Consider the following 20,220-nt stretch of genomic DNA (forward strand, 5'->3'; position numbering starts at 1 on the left):
TGGTATTGATCACCATACAATTCTTTTGGCCTCCCACAGAAAAACCCAGCCCAAAGCTAAACCTAATGCTACTTCTGGCTTACATTTGGGATGGTATATTCTCTTAATTGTGAAATGCAGCACACAAAGCCAAGTTTATATTCTGTTTCTGTATGACCCTGAAAAAAAATGGAAGGGGAGATGATTTTTATAATTCCTTTCACTCTTCTAAAAGTTAAAATGTATGTTTTCTGTTAGTATGCATGTATTAATTCACTCATTCATTTGTTCATTAACAAACATTTATTGAGTAGTTCCTACATCCCAGGCATCATTCTAGTAGATATATGATAAACAAAACAGACAAAATGTTTGCCCCATAGAGCTTCTATCTTAGTGGAAAAAGAGAACTTACCAACAAAATAGTGGTAATTATTGATAAGAAAATATAACAGGGTATTCTGATAAAGACAGCTGAGGATTGGGAGTGTTATTTTGGAAAGGACCGTCATATAAGGTCTTGTGGTAGAGGTGACATTTGAACCAAGAAGGAACCAGCCCTTTGAAAAACTGTAAGAACTGCTTTCCGAACAAATGTACCATACCTCAAGGCAGGAATGAGCTTGGGGAGGTATCAGGAAAAGAGAGATATTACTAGAAAGTAGTTTGTAAGGTTGGAAAAGGGGGGAGGGACCAGATCTTAAGGACTTTAAGTAAACTTAATGTTACCATCATTTTCTTCTGAAATTACGTAAGTGAAGTTTTATTTTTTTATTTTATTTTTTTATTTTTTTGAGACAGGGTCTCACTTTGTTGCCCCGGCTAAAGTGAGTGCCGTGGCGTCAGCCTTGCTCACAGCAGCCTCAAACTCCTGGGCTCAAGCAATCCTCCTGCCTCAGCCTCCCGGGTAGCTGGGACTACAGGCATGCGCCACCATGCCCGGCTCATTTTTTTTCTATATATATTTTTTTAGTTGTCCATATAATTTTTTTCTATTTTTAGTAGAGACGGGGTCTCGCTCTTGCTCAGGCTGGTCTCGAACTCCTGAGCTCATACAATCCGGCCGCCTTGGCCTCCCAGAGTGCTAGGATTACAGGCATGAGCCACCGTGCCCCGCCTGTAAGTGAAGTTTTATTTGCCTTAGAGTTTTACCCTCCTGAGACTGAATTATGCCACAGAGAAAACTGTATATTACCATAAAATTTTAGAATTGAAAGATTCCTTAGAAATTACCATGTCTGACCCTTTCATTTTAGAGATATGTCAATTTGAACCCAGAAAGGATAAGTGACTTGTAGAAGGTTACTCAGCAAACCTGGGCAAGATAGGATTTGAGCTCAGGCTTCAGTATTATAGAGTCCAGTGTTCCTCCCAGAAAACAAATTTTTAGGAAAACACTAAAAAAAAATTTTTTTATAGCATTTCTATGGCTCATATTGTTTTCTATTTGATTACTTATATGTTTATTTATTTTTGAGACAGGGTCTCACTTTCTCACCAGGGCTAGAGTATAGTGGTGTGATCATATCTCACTGCAATCTCAAACTCCTGGGCTCAAGCCATCCTCCTGGCTCAGCCTCTCGAGTAGCTAGGACTATAGGCCTGCACCACCATGTCAAGCTAAATTTTTTTAAAAACTTTTGTAGAGACAGGATATTGCTATGTTGCCCAGGCTAGTCTCAAACTCCTGGCCTCAAGTGATCTTCCTGCCTCAGCCTCCCAAAGTGCTAAGATTACAGGTGTGAGCCAGCACTCCTGGCCTCTATTTTATTTTTAAAAAATAGTAAATTGCTGTAATTTAACCAGAATTTAAACATAGTTAATTGTTTTAGATTTGTATTATACATGTTTTTTTAAATCATTGGCCAAATGTTTATTACTATAAGAGCAGAATGATGCAAATGTTGACTTAGTATCTGTCTTTCAATTGCCTTTCATTGTACCATCTGCTAAAGTTCTTAACCTGGTGTTCTCACACCCCCAAGGGGGATCCACAAATGAGCTTTGGTGTTCCAATAACTCTTTGAAAAGGTGTGTAATGTTTTATATACCTGTGATTATCATTTTAGGTCTTCCAAGGAACTGACATCAAGACAGAATTACACAAGCTTGATTTATGGGGAAATATGGAGGATAAATGAGAGAGAGCAGAAATAGGTAGCAAGAGCCTGGAGACCACAATGCAGGTCTGGCATCTGTGAAAAGAGACAGGGAAAGAAGGATTGAGTAGGAAGCCTCAAACTACAGTATAGTTCTAAGAAAGTCTCATTCAAGCTGATGTGAAGTCACCATGCAAAAGTTTCTTGTTGGAGGTATCCTGCACTGGGCAGAAAGGAATTGGCACTAGTACTTCTGCCATGCTTAGTTATTGGCTCCCAGTAGCCCTAGGGCAAGTGCTGTGAGCACTGCCCCAGACAGCAGCTGGGGCAATCCATCAGCTCTGCTCCCAGCAACAGTTGTATTGAAAGAAATCTGAGTGGTATACTTCTAGGGCCACCACACTATGCTTATCTGCATTTCTTTGGGGGAAAGTATCTGTAGTGTTTGTCACATTTGCATAGTGTTTGGGTACCAAAGAAGGTTAAGAACAACTGACTATTCAGACACCTAAATTGTGGCCCTAAGAAACAAAACTATGGACCCAAATTTATTACTGTTAACTCAGTAAATAGTAGTTACCAAACCATTGCAAATTATGGCATTGTTACCATTATTTCTTCATGGGTGGCAGAGACGTTTATACTTTTCACATTCATATTTGTCACAATGAAAGCAAGGAGTGTCCAGATACTGGCAGCAGGGTTACACGATAGGATATGTATGTACTTATTTTTCCTTAAGAGCAGTTCTAAAGGCTCAGAGAATGGATAATGGAGACAGAATTCCTGGGTTTGTATCATCATCCTGGCAGATTAGCTGCTTGACCATGGGTGAATTATTTCACTTCTCTGTGCCTCATATTTCCCATTTTTAACATGAACATCATAATAATAGTGTCTGCCTTCTGGAATTGCGGGAAGGATTCAGGGAAGGGATCTCCAGAAAGCTCCTCATACAATGCGTTGCACACATTATTCCTGTGGCTATAGGTTACTGGGCGGTGAGCACTGCAGTTTGCCCCACTTGAGCAAATTCAGCACTCTAAAATGTGAACTTGGGGAGTGAATGAATGAATGAAGCTCTCTGTTCCTTCAAGCTATAGAAGCATCCTTTAAAGAGTTAGCACTTTAACATATTTGAAAATTTTTTCAGTAGTGTTTCTGGTTTGATAGGATTTAAAGAGATATTAATTAGGCCGGGCGCGGTGGCTCACGCCTGTAATCCTAGCACTCTGGGAGGCCGAGGCAGGTGGATCGCTCAAGGTCAGGAGTTCGAAACCAGCCTGAGCAAGAGTGAGACCCCACCTCTACTAAAAATAGAAAGAAATGATCTGGTCAACTAAAAATATATAGAAAAAATTAGCTGGGCATGGTGGCACATGTCTGTTGTCCCAGCTACTTGGGAGGCTGAGGCAGTAGGATTGCTTAAGCCCAGGAGTTTGAGGTTGCTGTGAGCTAGGCTGATGCCACGGCACTCACTCTAGCCTGGGCAACAGAGCAAGACTCTGTCTCAAAAAAAAAAAAAAAAAAAAAGAGATATTAATTAATTTTTTTTCCTTGTGCTAGTTTGTATTTTTAATTTTAAAAAATGATTGTACATTACTTGTATAATTATGTCTAGTTCTTTACCATGTCTGTTTATAAAGCAAGGTAGCGCTATGAAGATGATATTTACATGGAAATAGATTATTCTATAGTATAACATTTTTATTATTACTATTACTACACAAACGTTTTAAAAGTTTTCAAACTTCCTCTTTAGAACTTGACCTTTATTGATGAATCACTTTCTGTTTGCGTGTTGCTACCTCCCCTCCTTTAACAACTTTGGTTTCTCTCACCCTGCTTTTTCTATAATTCTTTTTTCTAATAACCTGATTTTCACTATTCCTGGTGTAAACATTTTAGGAAGGCAGATATGATAAAAATTTGAAAGATTAAATAAGCACTCATAAGTTACTTAGTCCACTGGTAGCAAACTACAGTCCAAGAGCCAAATCTTCCCAGCAGCATGTTTGTGTAAATAAAGTTTTATTGGAACCATGCTTTTTAGATTACATATTGGCTATGGGTACTCTCATGCTATGTAGCTGGGTTGAGTAGTTACAACAGAGACAGAATAGCCAGCAAAGCATAAAATATTTACTATCCGTCCTTTTACAGAAAAAGTTTGTAATCACCTGATTTATTTCACTCAAAAGAAAAAAAAAAGCAGAAGAAAAAAATTATCTAGAGCAGGATAGGTCCTTAAGGGTAGGAATTGTTCCTTACTCATCACTTTACTCTTAGTAGCTAGCCCAGAGGCAGACTTATAGTAGATACTAATCAAATAACTGCTCAGTTGATTATGGCTTTACCTTACATTAATTTTTAAAATTAAATGGTTTAAGTTAAAAAGAAATTTCCCCCCAGTATGTTTTTATTAAAATGGCACTGTAGAGTAAACTAGCTGGGCCAGCGCATTGAAGTGACCATTATAAATAATCTCTGGGGTGATTTATAATACATTAGAAAAACATTCTTTTTGTAAAAAAACTATTAATTTAATGGAATAATATGTTAGAGAGAAACTACTTGATCCCTTGCTGCTTCTTTTAACATTTTGATTTTTAGGTTAAGATTCTTTTAATAATTTCTTAATACTGTAGGCATGAGAACTCCTGAAATTCCTAGACTCAAATGCATTTTCTGCAAATATTTTCAAGTTTATTTCAGTTCCTGGTTTGGAAAAATTGTTTGGGTTGTAAAATTTTTATATGATTATATACGAATTACAAAATTAACTTTACTACTTGTTATATTTCTAGAAAGATTAAAATGTTTTAAACTATTATAATTTATTAATCAATTGTATTACTCAAATTTTCAGAAGGAAATCCAACCTTACATGTATTTTTGCTTTGTTAAAGTTAGGGCATGGATTCCTTCTTTTCCTTTTCTAGCCATTTGTTTTTGTGTGATGAACAAAGACAACATTAGTAACAACTTTGGAAGTTTTCCATAAAATGTTTCCTATTGATAAAAATAATCTGGATAACCCTTTTGAAAAATTCCTAGGCCTCTCCCTTCTAAATTCTGATTCAGTATTTGTGGAGTGGGGCCCAGAAATCTTCCTTTTTAAAATACAAGCACCCCAAATGATTCACATCATGAAAGGAGTTTAGGAAATGATACTTTCAAGAAAATCTTCATGGGAGTGATGTTGGCAAGATGACAGACTAGGAGGTGCCATCCCGCATCCCCTCCACACAAAAAAATTATTTAATATCCACAGATGAAAATAGCTCTGAGATTCAGAGTACAATTAAAATGCTATAGCAACCCAGGGAGCACAAAAACTGAGGATGGGCACAGAGAAAAGTGTAGGAAGCGTTTCACTTGCATTACTCCATCCCCTAGGCCACTTCATCTCAGTGCTAAAAGGAATCCTGTTGGGTGCAACCTCCCCCTGTAGGGGAAAAGGAGATCAGGAGGACCCTAGAAGTCTTCACTATCACAGACCTGAAGCTTTTGCAGCCAAGGATCCCCACAGTCTTTGTCAATGAGATCCCAGCTGACAGAGCTGCCCAAAGCTCACACCATTGCACCACCCTGAACCAGAACTGCCTCTATGCTTCCCAGAGATGGAACCACTGCACTTTTTTCAGCACCAGCACTACTATACATACCTGTGACTCAGACCAAGTGCCATTGTGCACCCATGGACTCAGCACTGTTGCACACTCCACCCAGCCAGCACCCTTACAGCTACCAGCAGATGAAGGTCTTCCCCCATGGGGGCCAGACCATAAGTAACTTCTTCAAATGCACACACACCAACACATTACTACAAGGAACATGAAGAATCAGGGAAATATGACATCACCAAAGAAAGAGAATACATTTTCAGTAGTTGACCCCAAAGAAATGGAGATCTATGAATTGCCCAACAAAGAATTCAAAATAATTGTTTTAAAGGAGCTCAGTGTGTTACAAGAGAATGCAGTTAGGCAACTTAATGAAATCAGGAATACATGAACAAATTGATTTCAACAAAGAAATAGAATACATAAAGAAGAACCAAACAGAAATTCTGGAACTAGAGAATACAATGAATGAGATGAAAAATGCAATAACGAGCTTCTACAGCAGACTCAATCAAGCACAAGAAAATCAGGAAACTTGAAGATGAGTAATTTGAAATTATTCAGTCAGAGGAGAAAAAAAGAATGTAAAAGAGTGAAGTAAGCCTTCATGATTTATGGGGCACCTTTCAGTGAGCCATATATACACACACGCACACACACACACACACACACACACAAATTATGGGAGTCACAGAAGGAGAACAGAGATAGGGAGCAGGGCAGAAAACTTATTTAAAGAAATAATGACTGAAAATTCCCCAAATATGAGGAAACAGATATCCATCTTTAAAAAAACCCAGAGGAAAATGCTCCAGGACATATGTCTGGGCAAAGAATTTTTGTGCAAGACCTCAAAAGTACAGGCAACCAAAACAGGAATAGACAAAAATGGAATTACACCAAGCTAAAAAGTTTCTGCACAGCAAAGGAAGCAACAAAGTAAAGAGACAACACACAGAATAGGAGAAAATATTTGCAAACTATCCATCTGACTAGGGATTAAATTCAGAATATATGAGGAGCTCAAACAACTCAATAGCAAAAACAAAACAAACAAACAAAAAAAAAAAACAAAAAATGGGCAAAAGATCTGAATAGACATTTCTCAAAAGAAGACATACAAATGACTGACAGGTATTTGAAAAGTTCCTCAGCATCACTAATCATCAGGGAAATGCAAATCAAAATAATTATGAAGTATTACCTCACGTCTGTTAGAATGGCCATCATGAAAAAGTCAAAAGATAAGTAAATATTGGCATGGATGTGGAGAAAAGGGAATCCTTATTCACTGTTGGTGGGAATGTAAATTGGCACAGACATTATGGAAAACAGTATGGAGGCTCCTTCAAAAATTAAAAATAGAGCTAAGTTATAATCCAGCAATCCCTCTTCTGAGTATTATCCAAAATGGAATCAGTTCATTGCAGCATTATTCACAATAGCCAAGGTATGGAAATAACCTAAATATCTGACACGGATGAATGCATAAAGAAAATGTGCCTGGGAGGCTGAGGTGGGCAGATTGTTTGAGTTCAGGAGTTCAAGACCAGCCTGAGCAAGAGCAAGACTCCATCTCTACTAAAAATAGAAAGAAATTATATGGACAGCTAAAAATATATATAGAAAAAAAAAATTAGCTGGGCATGGTGGCACATGCCTGTAGTCCCAGCTACTTGGGTGGCTGAGGCAGAAGGATCGCTTGAGTCCAGGAGTGTGAGGTTGCTGTGAACTAGGCTGACGCCATGGCACTCTAGTCCAGGCAATGGAGTGAGACTCTGTCTCAAAAAAAAAAAAAAAAGAAAGAAAATGTGATATATATGTATATGTACATATATGAATAATATCCTTTAAAAAGAAATAAATTGTGTCCTTTACAACTATGTGGATGAACCCAAAGGGCTTTATGCTAAGTGAAATAAGCCAGGTACAGAAAGACAAATGCTACCTCATCTTACTTATATGTGGAATCTAAAATAGTCAAACTCTTAGAAGCCGACTGTAGAATGGTGGTTGCCTAGGACTGGGGGAGGAGAAGATGGGAAAATATTGACCAAAGGGTACAAAGTTTCAGTTATGCAAGATGAATAAATTCTGGAAATCTAATGTACAGCAATGTAACTATAGGTAACAATACTATATTGTATATTTGAAATTTGCTAAAAGGTATACCTTAAGTGTTATCACAAAAAAGAAAAAGGAAATAATTATGTGAGGTGATGGATATGTTAATTATCTTGATTATGGTGATTATTTCACATAGTATGCATATATCAACACATTCAGTTGTACATCTTAAATATTTACAATTTTTATTGTCAATTATACTTTAATAAAGCTGAGAAAATTACTTTCACATTTTCTTACTCATGTATGAAGTAATTTGAATGAGGCTTAAAAAACTTGCTTGGGCTCCTACCAATGAAAGAACCCTTGTAATATTAGACAAAGACTTTATATTTGCACATAAAATAGAATAAATATTAGATAATTTTATGAATTACTTAGAGTGAGTTTCTTTTAATATTTTAGTCACTGACTCTCCTTCAATATCTTAACCTTATTTGGGTCACAGATTCCTTCTGAGAAGTTGATGAAATCTGTGTGATCTCTCCCCAGGAAAATTAACACACAAATTTTGCATATAATTACAGGGCTTCTACCCTGACAACAATGGACTGCAGCCATGGACAAGTTTAAAGATCTATTCTTCAGTTGAGGTCCATTTTATTTTTAATTTTGCTCTATATTTAAGTATCTTAACTTTACCTTTAATTTTTTTTATCAGATGCCATATTGTGAAAAATTTAATAACCCGTTCAGTGTTCTGACTGTATATACCTGTCTTTCCAGTTAAATAGGACATATATTGCCATTGTACTTCTTTTGCTTAAGAAGTACTTCTTTTGCTTTTTAATGGGCGTCCATTAAAAAATCTCATGTATTTTGACACAACTCTAGTTTTGGGAGATATTATTTATAGAAAGAGCAAGAAGTTGACAGTTTGTTGGTGGAATAATAGAGGGACAGATACCTTGAGAAAGGGTGACTCCTGATAGATGTGTGCTCCAAGAAAGAAGATACCTGGGGAAGGAGGTGACCAGAAGCCAGCAAGAAAAAACCTAGTGCATACTGGAGTCAAAGGGGTGAGTTTAGAGAAGCCGGCAGCATATGCCCTTGATCCCTCCCTCCTTTTAGAAATGAGAACTCAGGGAGGGATGAAAACAGCTTGGGTGGCAGATGGCTGCAGAGAGAACTGTTTCAACCCGAATTTGAGGATTGTATCAAAAACCCAGGCAGAAAGAATTTTGTTTTCTTCAAGGTCTTAGGGGTGAGATCAAAGGGTAGAAAGAGAAATATTGAGAGAAAAAGAAAGGAGAGTAGAAGGGAGGGAGAGAGACGTGAGACAGAGAGAGAGAGTTCAGGAAACAAGCCACACGTATTAATCTAGACAAAACTGGGCTCATGGATCACACTGTGGAAATGTAATCTGCCTACCTGGCTGTAACCTCAGGAGTGTGTACTTGAAAATGACTTCCTGAAAGTATATGTTGTAGTATTTTATGCCTCACTCTGAAGGGAATTGTATTAGAGAAAACAAAAGGACCAATCTCTCACCTGCATGTCAAATTATGGCTCAGGGCTCACACTAGCCCACAGGACACTTTTGTTCAAATTAGAAACATGCAGATCCAGCCCCACCAGGACATGTGGGCTGGCACAGCAGAGTTGGGATTTCAGTGCCCATTTCCCACCATTGCCATCCCTGGGAGGATGTGGAGAGCCTTCAGATATGCTAAGGACCTTTCAGGTCTCTTACAAGCCAGAGCTTCTACAATATTATGATTTGTTTCTAGGATTAAAACTATCTGAGTAAATGTGAATCTGGGTAGAAAGGTCACAGAGCAGGCAGGTTTGGGAGAGATGCACGTGGAGAGATCAAAGAGGAAGGAGTTGTTGGTTCAACCAGCCACATCACACAGAACCACCTTGGCAATCAATACGGAGGTAGAAGTTTCAGCTAGATTGCTTTCACATCCAGAAACTAGTTGTAATTTTTATGTTTTCACAAATAATCATAGAAATAGCTCCGGAACCCACCATATTCAGGTATACATACACATATATGTTCACACATGATTCATATGCACGTTTCATATATTCATGAATGCTAGCCATTCTTCCATATGACTTAAACTATCACAATATCCAATTAATGCACTATCCAGTAAATGCAATTAATGTAAATAATTCCTATTGTGTTTACTATAACAAAATATGAAATATGTAAATAAGGTAACTCATTAACTTACATGGGGAATTTTGAAACTGTAATTCAATCTTATTGAACTGTTCTTTAATATTTAATGCTAATTAACCAAACACCTAACACATTTTATTCACCTAAATGATTAAGCTGAAAATATTTTGCATATATTTCTAATATTTTCTTTAGCTTTTGCTCTGTTTCTATCTCCCTTTGCAAAATCAGTGAAAATCTGGGCAATGAGTTATTGATGATCAAATATGAATTGTGTCTTTATTTGTGTCAGTTTGTATTGTCCTTAATTAAGGCTAACCCATTTCCTTCATTTAGACTTATTGAACATCATATATTGTACTAATTATTTATTTAGTAATTATTAGTGACAATTTATTAACATTATGTGTTGAACTAATTATTGAACATCATATATTTTACTAATTATTATTTATTTGTTATTCAGTAATTATTTATTAGTGACAATATATGATGTTCAATATGTTTATATAATGAGCTATAAACTTATAGTTGTGAGAGGTAGAAACACATAATCTTCCTTTGTGTTTAAACTCAGTATTATTGTTTGAAGGTTCAAGACAGCCTCTGTAGGGCTTTTTATTTTCTTAAAATAGGCAATTTTTAAATTCTGTTAATGTTTTGAATATATAATACTACGGTTCGAAATGAACATGATGTCAGCATCATGTTCATACAAGGAGAAGTCGTGTGACCACACCATCCTTCTTCCCCTGTTCCTCCTGGCCCCATAAGAAATCATTTTTAGCAGCTTCTTGTTAAGCCTTTCTGTGTTTCTTAGTGAAAATAAAACACAAATACATATTCTTATTTTTCTCCCTTTCTTTCAAAAATAGGCAAAAATTTAAAATTCTTCCCATAATGCCCTTTTAATCTTGCTGCTGACTCATTTTCTAGTTGGTAACTTCTTTGCAAAGAGAATTCATTAAATTATCTACATACAGATTCACAAGATCTCCATAAAGTTATCAAAATTAACAGGATGACATTAAGTAAACATTAATTGATGGCACCCTTAGAAGTTTTAAGAATGGATTGGCTAATTTGCTGGAAACACAGTGCTTGAGTTAAGGTCATCAGGGAGCGAGCCTGGTCCTCTGGAGTGACTGGAATGCTCTGGTGCACTGTGTAGGTTACTGCCTTTCTGGGATGATGATCTGGATAACTGCTGTTCTATTTTTCATAATTTTTAAATTAGTTTAGTTGCCAGCATAAAAGCTGTGCTAAAGACACCACATGGGAAAGTGTATGCAGATCTAAGAAACGATTAAGAATATTATGATAAATGCAAATTTTAAAAACTTGCAATTTCAAAGTCTTGTGTAAAGTGATGTTGTAAGAGTTTGAACTGTTTAAATTTAGAATGCTGAAGAAAAATTGATACTAACAATTGTCTCTGGTATGATCATATCATCAATTAATTACAAAATTAGGACTTTTCAATTCACTGAGCCCTTTCCCTCATTGCTAACATTTCCATTCAGGGGTGGCTAGGCATCTGCATTTACTAACATGGTTTTGTGTTTCATGTCATGTAGCATTAGAATCTTGCTCCCAGTCTCCAGCATTCTGTGATACCAGATTGTGCTGCATAGACCATGATTAGGGTGATCTTACATCGCTGTCACTATATTGCTAATAGAGCCTCCTTTTAACCTCAGAAATGCCCTGGATTGAATGATAAATGGGGTGGTCACTCTATATATAGATTTCTCAATGATAATAAAGGCTTTTATTGAGCATTTGCTCTATACCAGGCACTGTGCTAAGCTCTTTACATGTATGATTTCTTTTATTACTGCTTATAATGTAACTCTTTCATTAGGCAACTATTCTTCTATAATGCTATATTACAAAAGGCAAGGGAAGCTAAGAGAGGTTAAGTAATTTTCCCAAAGCCATGCAGCTAGTAGCTGGGGAGCTAGGACTTGAATTCAGACCTGTTGGATCCATACAATAGCTGTATATTTGTTGTGTTATGAGGACTAGTCTGTGGCCACTGATGCCCAAGTTAGGTTGGCAATAGCTTGTGGAGCTGGGACTACTGAGTTTCTTTTGATTGCCTTGAATTTATTCAGCCTATTCATCTACCAACTAAATAAATCAATTCCTTTTATTTTTATTTTTTAATAAATGCCAAGGCAAAACAATGTTGTGTGTGTGTGTTTTTGAGACAGGACCAATAATCTTGGCAGTGTTATGTTACAAAGGCTTTTTAAATTTTGTACTAATGCCATTTTAATTGTTTAGTGTGATGGGCACATTAGGGACAGTGGTTCACTGTTTCACTTTGGAAAAGCTGCTCTCTGTCAGGTTTGTGAACAGCTTTATTGTTTAGTTCATATAAAGGTCAGTAGTTCTAAATATACATACTTTAATGGGTGATGTAATAGATATTTTATAGTGTTGCAGGTACTTTCCCTCAGTGTTTGCCTTTTTTTTTTTTGTAGGGAGAGTCTCACTCTGTTGCCCCGGCTAGAGTACTATAGCGTCAGCCTAGCTCACTAGCTCACAGCAACCTCAAACTCCTGGGCTTAAGCGATCCTACTGCCTCAGCCTCCCAAGTAGGTGGGACTACAGGCATGTGCCACCATGCCTGGCTAATTTTTTGCTATATATATTTTTAGCTGTCCAAATCATTTCTTTCTATTTTTAGTAGAGACGGGGGTCTTGCTCTTGCTCAGGCTGGTCTCGAACTTCTGATCTTGAGCGATCCTCCCGCCTCGGCCTCCCAGAGTCCTAGGATTATAGGTGTGAGCCACCGCACCCAGCCCAGTGTTTGAGTACCTTTTGTGCCTTCTGGAGAGAAGGTGTCTATATGCTGTGTGAGTGTGTGTGAGTGTGTGTGTGTGTGTGTCTACGTGTGCATATCTTGTTTGAAAGCCCAGTCTTACAAACTTCTAAACTGGATTCTTAAATCTCTATCTTATGAAATAACATCTCCATAAGATATACTCTATTGTATATTGTTGGATTTGACAGATATTTTGACTGTGCAACTTCAAAATGCAGGCTTTGGGTCAGAAAAGAAAGAAAAGACTTGTGGTGGGTTTTGTTTGACTGAAAAAAAAAACCTGAATCAATTGATTCAATTTAACTTGGCAGCCATATAGGTGACTTCAGCTTTTGCATCTTCAGACCTTTCTCAGCTTTTTGCCTGGCCTAAGAGACTGTTCCTTTCCCTTTGTTTCTTTTCTTAGCTTGATGAAGTGTTAAGATTTGTTCATTTCAAAACAGACCAATTAAAAATGAAGAAGCCACATTGTTTAGTTCACTGGACTGGGAACCCCAGAGACGTGTTCTATTCTCAGCTCTGGAAAACTCTTAAAACAAAATCACATGACCTTCCCCCCAAGAAAGGTATTCCCCTAGTTTGAGATAGTACATTTTACTTTTTAATCAGTGTCGAAAGCATAATATTAAGTGGAAAGACCTTGGCAAAGTTATACTATCTAAATAGGCAAGTTCCAAATCCTGGCAGAGAATGTTCCTTTGAGTTACATTTTTCTACAACTTTTTAAAGTCTCTTCTTGGCTGCAATCCTTCATTTCCACCAGAAAAATACAAGATTAATGTATCCATTGAGAGAATGAAGATATTTTGGATGAATTTATTATAAATCCCTTGTAGAAATGTTACCACATTATAACCCCCAACTGTAGTGGTCTAGGGGCTGGAGTAGTAGTGGTGGAATTGGAGTTACTTTGATCTGTAGTTCGGACTGTTGGTGACACCCCCCCCCCGCCAGGAAAACTGATCTCTTTAGCTACGCTGGTCCAGGTTTTGACATACCTTTTTCTTGATTTTTTTCTTCTGTATCAACCAGGGCAGATCTGCATTAAAAACAAAAACAAACCACAAAACTTCCTTAAGCAAGTAAGGAAAATTATAAAGAAAAAACAAACCTGGAACTACATGGTTAACAAAATGCAATTTCTGGACATGGTACAGTGAACAGTGCAAAGTATTTGGTTTCAGAAAAATTAAGCTCTAGCTATCTTCACCTTTTAACTGGTTTTTTGCCTTTAAGCGGTTGACTTAATCATTTTGTTCTTTATCTGTAAAATAGAAGAATAACACTTCATTTGACTAGTCCAGGATCAAATAATAACTATGAAAGTACTTTGTAAAAGACAGATGTTAGCTGTTGTGTTGATGATACAAGTCCCACCTGAGGGCTATTAGGTACATTAAATACCCAGCCCAGTTGTTTTTCTTCACTTTGTGGAAGCCCAAAGGAGAAGTAATTTCAGATTGTGTGCAGTCACATGTCATGGGATTCTCACTGTCTACATGGTCATCCTTCTCTACTAGTCTTTTCTTTGGCTCTCTAGCTGAGGTCTGAGTTGGTCTGCCCTGGAACTCCAATCTGCCCTATTCTTGCCATCTTCTCCTTTACCCTGCCCAGCCCTCATTCCCTGAGAAAAAGGCTAATATTCCCTGAGTCAGTACCAACTGGTAGATGCTTCTCTTTCCCCTCTGAGGTGTTCCAGCTTCTGGTCTTTAGAGGTCTTATCTTCTCCCTGCTCTAGTTCTCTCTGCTGGGTTGGTTCATCTGAAACATATTTCTTCCTGGGATTTTGAGACAAGTTCTGACCTTCTTCACCTGGGCTTGAGTGTGGGTCTGGCTTGCTAGTGGTCTTGCTGCCTTCTAGAGTGGGGGCTCTCTCACTCCATTCTGCAGCCTACATTCCTGTTCTCATGGTCAGCAGATAGCAAGTGCTCTTTCCCACTTTTGAAAGCCTCAAAGCCTCCGTGTTCCTTTAGGCTTTCCAAGTGAATTTCAATTTCCAGCTTAAGAAAGCAGAAATAAGACTGAAGAAAGCCTTCAAGTGTTTTTACCCTTCTCAACTAATATTAGTAGTAATTTTGGTAGTACTGCTAGTAGTAATTGTGGTAGTAGGAGAAGCAATAATAATAATAGTAGTAGTAGTTGTCATTGTCTTAGTAGTAGTTAATATTTATTGTTCCTTTTTATGACTAAGTATGAGGGAAAGTTCTGTACACATGTTGTTTAAACTGCACAACAGCTCTGTGAAATAAATCTGTTACTATTTCTCTTGCAGAGTTAAAGACACTGAGACTTTACAGGTGAAGAAACTCGCTTGAGGTCACAAAACTAGTAATCTGGAGAATCAGTATTCAAAGCCAGGTTTGGCTGATCAGAACCTGAATATACCGGTATATATTCTTGAATGCATTAATTAGCTCTTGGGGCAGAGGTCACTGACTCAAATGCTTGCAGGATCCAGGTCGGAAATGAAAATTAGTGGATAGGGCCCAGAGTTAGCAGGATGACATTGTAAGCTGGATGTTAAATGGCAGCTACCACTTTTCCTCAGTGCTGGGGTGCTATAGGGAATAGTGGGGACTATGTGCTGTTAGGGAATGTACGTCCTCTCTAAAACAGACAGCTGCTACTTACTCAAGTGGTTGTTCTCATGAGGGAATAAGCTTTTTACAATATGAATTTTAAAAAGGTGATGGAAACATGAATTTTATGTGATATTTCCTGATCATTAAATATTGACACTGAATGCAAATAAAAAAACTAAACTAAACACTATGAAAGTTATGTCTGGAGACCATGTTTGGCCTGGTGTGTTATCTCTCTCAAGGGAAAAGTTTTGCAACGTTCTAACCATTTCAATGAGTAATGACAAAATTTGGTAAGGGATACATTGTTCCCTATTCATCAGTAGCTAAACTGTCCTTAGCCACTTGGTCAACTATTGCTTAGCAAAAGACTCTGGGGAGATCCCAGTTTATTAAATGTTGTATAAAGACTGAAACATAAATAACATGATTCTATTCCTAAGTACCTACTGTGTGCCAAGCATTTTGTATATGCTATTTTATTCATTTTAATCCCTGTAGCATCCCTGTTTAACATGTGAGGAAATAGGTCTGAGAGGTCAAAAAACAACAGCAACAACTTGCCAGAGACATTTCTTTAGCAAGGCACAGCATAGGGTTTGAATCCTTAAGTGCATTGCACTTGATTTTTCTGCTCAGCTCTCCTGCCTATTCAGCATAATATTGCAATGAAGTCTGCATTATGCTAGAACTCACATAGGCAGGGATAACTTTTCCATGGTGTTCACTGTGATTTTCTGTTTCAATGAGGATGATTCCTCTAATCAAAATTATCTCTGCACCCTACCAGAAATTCTTCCCTTTCACTCTATCACCCAGCCTGAAATTCCAGCCTTTAGAAATTCTTTTGTGCTAACAAGCATACTCCTGGGAAGCTCCCTCCTTAAGCAATCTTTCCTCCCTTCACATGTTAGTATGAAGTTAATCAGATTATGTCCTTTAAATAACTGGCTGAGATCATGGGAATTTTCCTGGACAGCAGGGAGGAGGAAGGGGCCATTTGGAAGTAGGGTCACCATTCAGATGGGGAGACTGGACTGTAGAACTTGGGATAGGCCCCTTGTACCATGGACAGGTTTCTGACTACCTTGGAAATGGGACAGTGGGCACACAAATTTGTTAACTACTTTACCTTTTGCCTAGAGCGGTCCATTCAAGTAGATGAAGCCATATTATTGGTTGGTGCTTTTAATCCCATTATATTTATGGTACAAGAATGCAGCATTTTTTGCTATGAATAGATTTTCAGCATCTTTTATACTTCTAAAATAAAACTATAATCTTTAAAAAAATTAATGGCTTTTTTTGTTCTGATTAAGGAACAGACCCAATTAATAATTAAAAAGAAAACAAAGCTGAAGAAATAATCACAAAATAACTGTCTCTAACGGATAGGATTATGATGGATTTTTTATGTATTGTTTGAATTTTTTTATAATAAGATAACTCATTTTGAAAGGAAAAGAACAGAGTTTTGTTGTTGAAGCAGAGTGAATGAAAAAAATTCTTAGTTGTCAGAGTGTAGCAAGAACAAGGTAGGCGAGCTTTATTGCCTATGAGTTAAAATCTGTAATTACCTCAAGGAATGGGGCCCTACTGAGGGTATGAGGCACATGAAAGGGAGCAAAGGAGGCCAACGCTCCACATCCTGGTTTGTCCATGTCCTTCTCTCTACTCCTGAAGCCCCCCGTAATGTGGGATTTCCGCAAGCAAGAGCAAGAAGTTAGAAGAAATTGGGGTGATTCAATGCTCAGAATTCCCTGGCATCTGTTAAGCCTTAGTACTGACTGTTATTTATTAGACGGCTTTGCCCAAAACATCCCCTTAATGTTTACTGTGCCAGCGCCTTGTGGCATTTGCTCATGTCTGCTTGGGACATGAATCCTCTCTCCCAACTTTTTGGCAATCCCAGAATAGTTCTATTTTCTTCTCCTTTTCTTTCATTTTGGAAATCATTCATGAAACATTTTATTCTTTCATGGTAGTTAAGATGCAGCTTGGGATCCTCAAGTCAATTCCCTTATTATTTGTCAATGGAAATAGTTGCTTTGCCTTAAGTATAGTATAATATATTGTCTTTCTGTAAATTTTCAATTCTCCAGGAGTAGAAGAGTAGTGTTTGAATATATGCATACATTAGCACATAATAATTATGCTTTACCTTCTGTAAATAAACTCAAAACTGGTGGACAGTGATTGTAAGTGGAATAAGGTTTGGTGATACTCACTCATGTATTTAAAGATTACACACTTCTCTGTCTGGCCAGTCCTCTGAGTCCCTTACAGGTATTGAAGAGTAAGAGGCCTACGAAGAAGGATATTAAGTCTAAGAATTCAGAATGCTCTTTGGCTGTTAAAGGCTAAATGGCAGTCACATCCTTTAAAATCAAGTTTGTTATATAATTTCATTTGTCTAACCCACAGATACCTGGCACTAGGAAAGGCTTTTATGGGTGAACTGCTGTGCTCTTTGTGATACTCTTGAAGGAAAGACTCATTTATTTAGTTCCCACGAAAGCTGATGCTGGTCTACAGCAATGTCTTTTAATATGACATGTTCCTCAATGATTTCTCTTTAAAAAACTATCCACCTCTGTGATCTACTCTCTTGTCAGCTCATCTATTTAATTTTGGCTGCCCTTTTCTAAATTGAAGCCGTCAGTGTTCTTGATGCCAACAGATTTCTGTCAATCCTCTTTTTATCTTTTTTTTCTTTTCTGTCTCTATCTGAGGCCGCCCACTTGCTCCCTAGCCTGTAGCCACACAGAATTGCTTGCTTGTACTACTCTAAACACATCCTGCTCTTGTGCCTCCATGACTCAAATGTCTGTGTTTTCTAAGGACCTCTTTTTCCCTATACTTGATGAAACCACCCTACTTTTCAAGACTTACCTTATACATCACCTGCCCTACCTTTCTCCACCTTGGCCTTCCACCCCAAGAAAAATTAGGCTACCTGCCTTTGTGCTTCAACAGCACATTGTGCAAGTCGACAGTGTCATGGTCTCTGGCTCACTCCTCTGATCGGTGTTTCTCAATGTGGAGTGCAGGACAATCCAGGCAGGGTTAGACCTTCTGTTTACATTTATTGCAAATCTAAAGCAACACAGTAAGCTTTTCTGATCTTTAATGAATGCATCCATTCCGGTACCTTCACTCAGTTCTTCTGTTATTCCAGGTTTGCTCTCACATATTTGCTCATGTTCAGCGTATTGTGAAATGTTGTAGTTACTTTTATCTGGTTTTGAGAGGATTTTCAGATTATGTTAACTTTTTTTTTTTTTTTAACTGAAACTACCTTCACAAGATGGACAAGTACCTTAAATGTATTCCTATAAAGACTCCCTGGATTGTGGCTAATACTTACAATGTAAGCACAACAGGTAACAAGAAAAAGCCAGAGGTGACTCCTCTATGCCTCTAGGAGAATTTCCCCAGCAACAGTGTGGTGTGTGGTTGTGTGTGATAATATATGAAGTGGCCCTGACAACATCAGGCCCATTATAGTAAAAACACTAATAATAGCAATCTAATTATATATATATATATATATATATATATATATATATATATATATAGAGAGAGAGAGAGAGAGAGAGAGAGAGAGAGAGAGAGAGAGACAGGGTCTCACTCTGGTCCCTGGGCCAGAGTGTGGTGGCATCATCACAGCTCACAGCAACCTCAAACTCTTAGGTTCAAGCAATCCTCCTGCCTCAACCTCCTGAGTAGCTGGGACTATAGGCACACACCATCATCTCCGGCTAATTTTTCTATTTTTTTTTTTTTAGAGATGAGGTTTTGCTCTTACTCAGGCTGGTCTCTAAGTCCTGGCTTCAAGCAATCATCCCACCTCAGCCTCCCAAAGTGATTACAGGCATGAGCCAGCATGCCTAGCCCTCTAATTACATCTTATAGAAGATTTTAAATGATTAAGATCATTTAAAATATAGATTTATTTCAACTGTTGCTATCTAGTAACATTATCTTAAGGGTTTATTTTGCCCTGAGATAGTATAATAGATGAAAGTAAGATAATAATAGAAATGATAATAATTTACAAATATAGCTTGAGTAGCCCTTATCTGAAATGCCTGGGACCAGAAATGTTTCAGATTTTGGATTTTTTTTGTATTTTAGAATATTTACATTATACTTATTGATTGATTGATCATCCCAAATCCAAACATCCAAAGTATGAAATGCTCCAATGAGCATTTTCTTTTTTTGAGTATCATGTCAGTGCTCAAAAAGTTTCAGATTTTAGAGCATTTTGAATTTTAGATTTTTGGATTTGGGATGGTCAACCTGTAATAAATATCCATTATTAATAGAACATACTAAAAAAGTTATTAGTAGGAGTATGTAATAAAGTTTAGAGACCACTAAATAGCAGAGCTGTTGGAGGATAGAGACTGTCGTCTTCATCTTTGTAGCTTCAGCACCTAGCACAATGACTGGAATATAGCATATGCTCAGTAAATATTAAGTGAATGAATAAATCAATGCAAAACCAATGTAGGGAGGAAAATGCAGAGAAATTCTACTGAGTGCAACCTCAAATTAGAGGTGAGAAACCAAAATGAAGGAATCTGATGACTCAGATGCAGGAAATAGATTTATGTCTGAGTGTGCAATGAAATTATGACCCTACTACAATATGAATGTGCTGTTGAGGTCATCATTTCCTGTCTCATGCGAAAGAAAAATACTGCCAGTTAAAGGGAAGAATCTGGACTCATTCTCCTTTAGATTTAACCCTAAAACTTCACCCCATTTCTCAGTCCTCGTCCAGTGCTCGTCCCTTCACACTTCCAGTTGTGCCCCTTACCTTTGTTGCTTG

The 20,220-nt window shown here is 37.5% G+C and overlaps 1 protein-coding gene and 1 long non-coding RNA gene across 3 annotated transcripts in view; one reads left to right on the forward strand and one right to left on the reverse strand.

Annotated features, from left to right (window-relative positions):
- CCDC148 (coiled-coil domain containing 148) overlaps positions 1-20,220 on the forward strand; it is a 223,985-nt gene that overhangs the window by 22,692 nt on the left and 181,073 nt on the right. The window lies entirely within an intron of this gene.
- LOC123643561 lies at positions 2,106-17,677 on the reverse strand. Its single transcript, XR_006736835.1, has 3 exons — positions 17,609-17,677; positions 13,797-13,837; positions 2,106-2,174 (listed from the first exon to the last, which is right to left on the reverse strand). It is a non-coding gene; the product is annotated as an uncharacterized LOC123643561 (long non-coding RNA).

The sequence above is a fragment of the Lemur catta genome, chromosome 8 (assembly GCF_020740605.2).
Source record: "Lemur catta isolate mLemCat1 chromosome 8, mLemCat1.pri, whole genome shotgun sequence".
NCBI classification, from domain to species: Eukaryota; Metazoa; Chordata; class Mammalia; order Primates; family Lemuridae; genus Lemur; species Lemur catta.